This window comes from Perca fluviatilis, chromosome 13 (assembly GCF_010015445.1).
Source record: "Perca fluviatilis chromosome 13, GENO_Pfluv_1.0, whole genome shotgun sequence".
NCBI lineage: Eukaryota > Metazoa > Chordata > Actinopteri > Perciformes > Percidae > Perca > Perca fluviatilis.
In genome coordinates, this window is record NC_053124.1 from 8,836,132 (window position 1) to 8,844,236 (window position 8,105).

Here is an 8,105-nt window from a genome sequence, read left to right on the forward strand (position 1 = left end):
AGAGAATTCCCTTATGGCATGAGCATTTCCAAAAAACAAACGCATGGGGCCACATTACTACCACCCCCCCATTCTTTCTGGAGGAACTGCTAAGCAGAGAAACACTGCTTTGGGAAATTGATATCAAACACATAAAAACATTTGACACAAACATGTACAGCTTGGACAACGCTGTGCGTGCTCCAGGGCCGGCCCACTGGGAACGGTGAATGCCTGAGAGCAGCAGTCCTCGCCTCCCAACACCAGGGTGCAGGGATATGGCCTGGTCTGGTCTGCTGCCTGAAGGTACTCCACCATGTTGGCTCCGACCTGCAAATAATAATAATATTCCATAAGTACTTGAATGACAAAGACTCTGACCAGCTGACAGCTAATGTTTTCTAACAGATTTTACATTAAAAGACCTGCATCACTAGATCCCAAGGGGCTGTGTGAGTCTAGGACTACTCACAGGCTTAAGATCGATGAAGGCCTTCATGGCGTCAGACACTGTAGTCCTCGCGGTCTTTCGGCCCTTTCTGAAGACTGCAGGTGGAATCAGACCTGGCAGAACCATCAGGGCAATGTAGTCTTTGGAGCCTGTAAAGAAAGAAAATAGTTTGACATAAGTATTATCATAGTTTATTTATCTATTATCATAGAGTAGCTTATGGCTCGAATAATGCACAAATCCAAATATACAAATCTAAGGGTTATGTTGATGTTATAATTTCTACCTTGAGACAAAGACTCTGTCTCTGTCTGCGATGGAGCTTCTACCCCTCCCACTGGGCCGCATGAACAAGCTTCTCGCTGAACCTCCTCCAGGTCAAAGATTTAGTCTGATGCCTCTTTATGAAGAACCTCGAGTCCTGCACAATCTGAGAGGGGAGATTTAGAATAATTAATTAAATCATATATCATCAAAACAAAAATAATAAGATAAGTGAGAGAGAGAAAGATTGAGAAAAGAGAGAAAGTGTGTGTGTGTGAGATTGAGAGCACATTTTGGGAATAAGAAAATTACATTTAAAGTATAGTGTAGCCTACAACTTCATTGGGGATGCATGAGGATAGGGTAACTCATTTTTTCAGTTTTTTAATGTTGACATATTCAATAATATTAATAATAGGCATATAGTACAACAATATAACATATTTACCTGCAAAGTGTCGATCAGCTCAAGAAGTTGCCGTTCTGTTAACTTTAGTTTAACAAAGTCCTCCATATTCAATCGCTATAGGGGAGAAGAACAAGATCTGTTAATGTTCAATCAATGTATGGAAGTGTATTTTGCAGTCTGTCAGTCTGTCTGTCTGTCTAGTGAAAATATAACGAAGTTGCTGTAATCTAGTGCCATGTAGCTAGCTGGTCTTTTCATAATCACTTTAAACACAATGTGGTATTTCTACAAAGTGTGTTAACTGCACTAAACACAAATTGCTTTGTCAACAGAATGCGTGCAATGCACCTTCAGCTTCGCTCTGTACTAGCTACTAGCTAGCTTACAGGATGAGTCAGCAATTAGCGCTAGCTACGCTAGCTAGCGGTTAGCATTAGCGATCTTTTAAAACGTTATAATACTTCATATCATAGTGAATTTGTCGTGGTGCTCCGCGCCCCACACACACAAATGTTTATAAAGCACTGTTTATGTGTCACTCCCTCAGAGAATTAGAAATAGTCTCCATTTAAATCTTAGGTATCATGCTACAATATTAACCTACTAGCTAGCATTAGCGCTATCATACTTGAACTTGCGCTAGCCTTATAGCATGCATGAATCGTAGTTAGCTAGAAATCACTGTTGCTAACTGGATTATCAGAGCTAAAACGCTCTCTCTACGGAAGAGGATTAGGGCCACTGTTGAAAAATGTATTTGAGTTCTGACTTTATTCTCAGAATTCTGACTTTAAACTCAGAATTCTGACTTTAAACTCAGAATTCTGACTTTAAACTCAGAATTCTGACTTTAAACTTAGAATTCTGACTTTAATCTCAGAATTCTGACTTTATTCTCAGAAATTCTGACTTTATTCTCAGAATTCTGACTTTAAACACAGAATTCTGACTTTATTCTCAGAATTCTGACTTTAAACTCAGAATTCTGACTTTATTCTCAGAATTCTGACTTTAAACTTAGAATTTCTGACTTTAAACTTAGAATTCTGACTTTAATCTCAGAATTCTGACTTTATTCTCAGAATTTCTGACTCTTAGAATTCTTGACTTTAATCTCAGATTCTCTTTAAACTCAGAATTCTGACTTTATTCTCAGAATTCTGACTTTATTCTCAGATTTCTGAGTTTAAAGTCAGAATTCTGAGTTTAAAGTCAGAATTTCTGAGTTTAAAGTCAGAATTCTGAGAATAAAGTCAGAATTCTGAACTCAAATACATTTTTCACCAGTGGCCCTAATCCTCTTGCTACTCCTCCTATCCGGCAATGAATCAAAATCTAAGTAACCAGTAACCGGAGCTAAAGTCTGCTGTTTGACTGCAATGAAGCAATGTTGTAGTAAGCAGCTCCTTGCTAGCTTGCTAGCTTGCAGCTGCTTGCTTAATTAGCATCAGTGGTAGCCGTTAAGGGGGCAGTACGGTTGCTTTCGGCAAAGTAAAGTAAAGTTCTACAGGCTGTCCCGTTATGGAAATAATGATTATTATTATATATATTATAACTAACAACTAGCAAGCTCGTGTTTCTGTTGAAGATAGAGGTAGTTTTCTAAAAAAATGAGAAATGACAAACCAGTGTTTCCAAAAGTGTTCTCCCTACCGGAGGAAAAGAAAAAGACCGTTGGAGGAGGATCCCAAACTTGAATGTAACCCAACCACTGGGTTAAAATGACCACTGGTTGGGTTATTTAGATCAAGGCACAGTCCAAAACCATTAACCCAACTACTGGGTTACTGAAAGTCACCCAATATGGGTTGAATATACATAATACAGGGTTAAACAGCCTCAACCCAGTGGTTGGGTTAATAAAATAACCCAGTATTTTTAAGAGTGTAGACAAAAAAGTTTAGTTTAGTTTAGTATGTTAGTTTTGGCACAGCAGCACCTAGTGTAGCTGCTACCTGTTGTTTGTGCACCAGGCACTGTGAAGGACCAAAGTCCAGACTTTTTTTGATAGCATGTTGTAAATTTATTATCATCTGCCACTCAAAACAGCCAATGTTTGTTCCTCCTATCTTGCCATCACTGCACTTCCTTATGCAGAAAGTCAATACAGTCTGTCCTGTATTGTCAGAGTATAAAACACATTTTTACTAGTTACCAATTTATGAGTGAGGAATGAGTCAGGATCTCCCTTATAAAACAAGATGCAACTTTGGACTCTGATGAAGATGTAACCTTACATCGAAACGTTAGTCACTGTTATGCACCTTTAAGAAATAAAACCATTAAGTAAGAAGACATCTGTGTTGCACCGGCAATTTTTGTTATAAGATACAACTTTATTATTAAATAATGAATCCAAAATAGAAGTACTTGCTAAATACATCTGCATTGACAAGGACATACTAACAATGTTAACTTTGCATTAATAGTCATAATTTACTACACTGGGTAAAGCCCCGCGCATCTGCTGGCGATTTGATTTCGCCCTGCAGCTCAGGCTGGAAACTGTGTACGCTTTTCTATCCTGCTTCCGTTACAAATCTCGTGCGGCGACCAATCACAAACTGGCTTATCCACCTGCCGCGCATTGGCGGTTTTAACACGATGACGATAGAGAAGCGTCCAAGCAGCTTCTTGTTTACATTCACCATGGCGGCCACCGGACGCGCGCAACACGTTGATGCCGCTGTCGCGCTAAGTCACCCAGATTGTTTGTTTGTTGGAAGGACTATCCAATTGCGTACAGAGGCATTTGAACTATGCCCGTTGATCCCACCCGCCTCTTGTGCATTAGAAAATACAGAGCAGACTCCCCAGACTAATGTTCAATCTTAAAATATTGAGCTGTCTTTTGGTCTGTGATAGCCAGACTAAAAAAAAATACTGGTTATGACACTTAATGACTACAGTCATCAACATTCATAAAGACTCATGAATCACATCTCAATGACAGGTGTCATGAGGGTGTCATATCAGTCTTATGCAAACCCCTTTAGTGTTACCGGTTACTGTAAACCCCACAGCTAAGCAAGTTTGCGTTTGTGAAATGAGAATCGCTATTGAAACTTGTGATTCTCATCGGGGCATGATAGGATTTTTGAGGTTTGGTCCAATTATGATTTATTAAAATGTTATCAGACCCATATATCAGCTTGTACAGGCGGTCTCTAATTGTATTGATTATGACAGAGTAGCGTGGTAAAATGCTCTCTGCGATCTGTTGCTGAAGTTAATATACAACAGACTGTAGTCTAATGATCTGTAATCCGAACGGATTGTCTCTCTGGACCACTAAACGTCACTATCAGCCACACAACATGTATTCTGTTAATGGAATACACCTAAAAATCAGACAAATATCAATCTAAATCTCCCCAATAAAAATTATGTCAGAGCATGTCAGGATCAAGCCGAACACAAATCTAAAGGCCTTGACACACCAACCCGGCCGTCGGAGTGTCTGGCGAGGTCGGTCACTCGAGTCTGTTCAGAATGTTCCGCGTCGCCGTCATTTGGGCCAATTTGAAAAGGCGGGCAGTCAGACTCAATGGCCAATCTGATTGGTGGAGCGCTAACCCAGAAATGACTAACTACTCTCAAAATCTGAGAAAAATCTTTTAAATTGACCTTTGTCGATCTGAAATGAAGACAGATTCAGCAACTCTATGGCCTATTTCTCGCTTAAAATGTTTTCAGAAACACGTTTCGGTGAACTATCTTCGTAAAATATTAGATCGTATTCCGAACGAAGCCACCATTATGCTCATTTGTAAAATCCTGGAGCAGTCAGACCCACGTGATGCATTCGTCCAATCAGCTGCCGGTATTAATTTTTGGGCGACAATACAGATTAGCGATGCCTGCTGTTATGTTAAGGAGACGTGTTACGTCTTGCGACGCGCGCAGACCGTATCGCTCAAGTCGGCCGCTTTGGTGTGTTCTGAGGCACTTTTTTGACCAACTCAAGATGCAAAAATATTTTCTCTGCCTTTCAATCCAATCTTTATTTATAAAGCACATTTTAAAACAACAGAGGTGAGCCAAAGTGCTGCACAGTCAAAAGCAAAAACAGTCCTAGTAATAGATACACAATATTATATGAAATACATTTTAAAAATATATGTATTTATACATGGAGAAATAAAATGAAATAAATGGATACAAACACAGGGTTGATATACTAAGAGAGCAACAATAATTTTTTTTAAGAAACCACGAATAAGGAAAAAAACTCATGCTGGGTCAAAAGCCAATGAGAATAAATGAGTCTTGAGGCGTGATTTAAAAAACAGGCGTGTGTCCTCACATGGAGGGTTAGCTTGTTCCACAGTTTGGGGGCGACAACAGAAAAGCTGCCCCCCCCCCCCCCCACTGGTCTTTAATCTAGTCTTTGGGGCAACTAAAAGAGACCGATCAGCAGACCTCAGTGACCTAGAGGGGACATGTACCTGTAAAGGGTCTGAGACATAGTGTGGAGATAAGCCATTTAAAGACTTAAAAGCAAACAATAACATATCAAAAATGAATTCTAAAATGCACAAGAAGCCAATATAGTGAGGCCAGGATGGGGGTAATGTGCTCTCTCTTTTTTTGTTTCAGTGAAAAGCCGAGCGGCAGCATTTTAGACCAGCGTTGTTAATAATGGCATTCTTTTTTTTTAATGGCATTCTGTGGTTAAGGACTGGGTAAAATACTTGCAGAATCACAACAGCCTACCTGTTTACACAACATTGGACTAGCGTCACTGTAAAGTGCTGAATGCTTAAAACAGGACCAGATTTGGGAAAGATTATTTTACTGAGTGCTGGCAGCATATTGTAAATGTTGCGTCTTCTGCCTGTCAAACAGGCTGCACCCTTGTTTTTTCTTCTTATCTTGCCATCAGTGCACTTCCTTTTTACTGAATGCATAAAATCAATACCATTTCGATCACGTCTTATATTAACAGAGTGATAAAACAAATACGATTTTTATAGTTACCAAGAAATGAATAAAGAACAAAATCAGGAACTACTTGATAAAACCAGATCAAGTATCTTTATTTATCCCAAGGAAAAAATGCTGTGCCGCAGTTGCAAAACAAAGTTGGAAGAGTGCAGATACAAAGAGTGCAAATGTACTATGATAAAAAATAAATATTAAACCACGGATTGATTGATGATGTCTAGGCTGACGAGAGATGCTGCACCTGCAAGGATTCTTGCAGCGTTCTGAATCCTCTACAGCTGTCTAAATGATTTTTTAGGGAGACCTGTAAGGACACTGTTACAGTAGTCAAGTCTACTAAAGATAAAAGCATGGACAAGTTTTTCCAAGTCCTGCTGAGACTTAAGACCTCTAATCCTTGATATATTCTTAAAATGGTAATAGGCTGATTTTGTTATTGTCTTAATGTTATTCATTAAGTCAGACACATTATTATGTATCCGTAATAACTGGCGACTTGTGGCTCTGAGGTAAAGGTTGCCCCTCAAACACTATTTAGTTTATTGGGTGTCTATATAGATATCTTTCATGCAGGTTGTTAGTGCTAATGTTTTAGCTGTTAGCAGTAAATTAAGCTAGTTCATGGCAACAATAGTCTGGGTTAGTTGTAACAAGAATCTGGGTTAGAAAATGTTACAACCTACCCCAACCTGAATTTTGGTTGTATTTATGTTTTTCTTTAAAATTCTTTGAAAGACGGACCGAGGAGTGCCTCTCAACACATACACATACAAATATTGGGCCCTATCTTGCACTCAGCGCAATTGCCTTTGTACCGCCACCGGTATCATTCCTATTTTGCACCCCACGCACGCGGACTTTTCCCTCCACAGACGCACATCGGTAAATTAGGGAATGTATTTGCGCTCCAGGGGCGGTTCAGCCGAAAAGAGGAGTGCGTTCCGGCGCAACGTTACGTGGTCCTATTTTGCGGATTTCAGAAAACAATTCCGCCACTGACCAGGAAAAACCTGGTCTAAAGTCAGTAGCGTTATTCAGATGCTATTTTTGGGCGCATGCTTGGCCATAATGTAGGTGTGCACAACGCGCGCAACACTTCTCTCATCTACAGCAGTTCCCATTTTTGCAAACCATACATAATTACAAAGAAAAATATTACTGAAAATGCGCTTCATGTTTTGGATAGATTCGGAGGCACGTTACAGTACAGTTCTCAAAAAGTCGCAACATTCTTTGTGGCTTGTTGTGTTTTACACATTTCCATGAATCATGGATGTGTTGATGACATAAATGAGGAAATATTAGAGGACTTAAGGAGACGTGATGTTGAACTACGGCGGGATCTTGTCCGGGAGTAATGCGCGATGCGCTCCTGATGGAGCGGGTGGACGGAGATGGAGTGGGGGGAAAAGGAAGTGGCACAACAGGTGCAGGTGGTGCGTTTGGAGGCCCACGCTCCATGGCTGCAGAATCCTCTCCAGACTTGAGGAGATACAGGCCGCAGCAACATCGCCACCCGGCTAAGACGGGCATTTATTACTTTGCCGCATCCCGGACAGCTCCCGGACAGCTCCCGCTGGCGTGCGCCAGGCAAGTCCGCCGTCATAATAGCAATCCGCCATGGAACAAGCGCGCCTGCTCTTAAAGGGAATGAGAGATGACGCTCTGATCGGTTATTTTCACATTACGCCCAAACCACACCTAAATACTTCAGACCAACCCATTTTAGATTTGCGTCGGGCGCAAGCGTCATTTATCCCGCCGGTATCATAGCAACAGCGCCCGAGATCCGCCCACAAAGATACTTGCGTTTGGCGTTTCATACTTGCGTTTCAGATCGTTAAAATAGGGCCCATAGTGTTAAAAAGTCTTTCAACTTTTCATTAAAAGTTTCAATATCAAGACCTACAATAAAACAAACATTTAAAACAAAAATAAAACGATCTAAAGCCATAAAAAATAAACACTGTATAAAACACAATGATACTGTATATGATGACCATATTAAAACGATGTGCTCCTCCAGACGGAGGCAAAGAAAAAAACTGTCTATTT

At 40.3% G+C, this 8,105-nt stretch overlaps 1 long non-coding RNA gene across 1 annotated transcript; it reads right to left on the reverse strand.

Annotated features, from left to right (window-relative positions):
• Positions 1–265: 265 nt before the first annotated feature.
• LOC120570701 lies at positions 266–743 on the reverse strand. The gene is made up of 3 exons (XR_005641108.1): positions 717–743; positions 452–579; positions 266–309 (listed from the first exon to the last, which is right to left on the reverse strand). It is a non-coding gene; the product is annotated as an uncharacterized LOC120570701 (long non-coding RNA).
• Between the last annotated feature and the right edge of the window lie 7,362 nt (positions 744–8,105).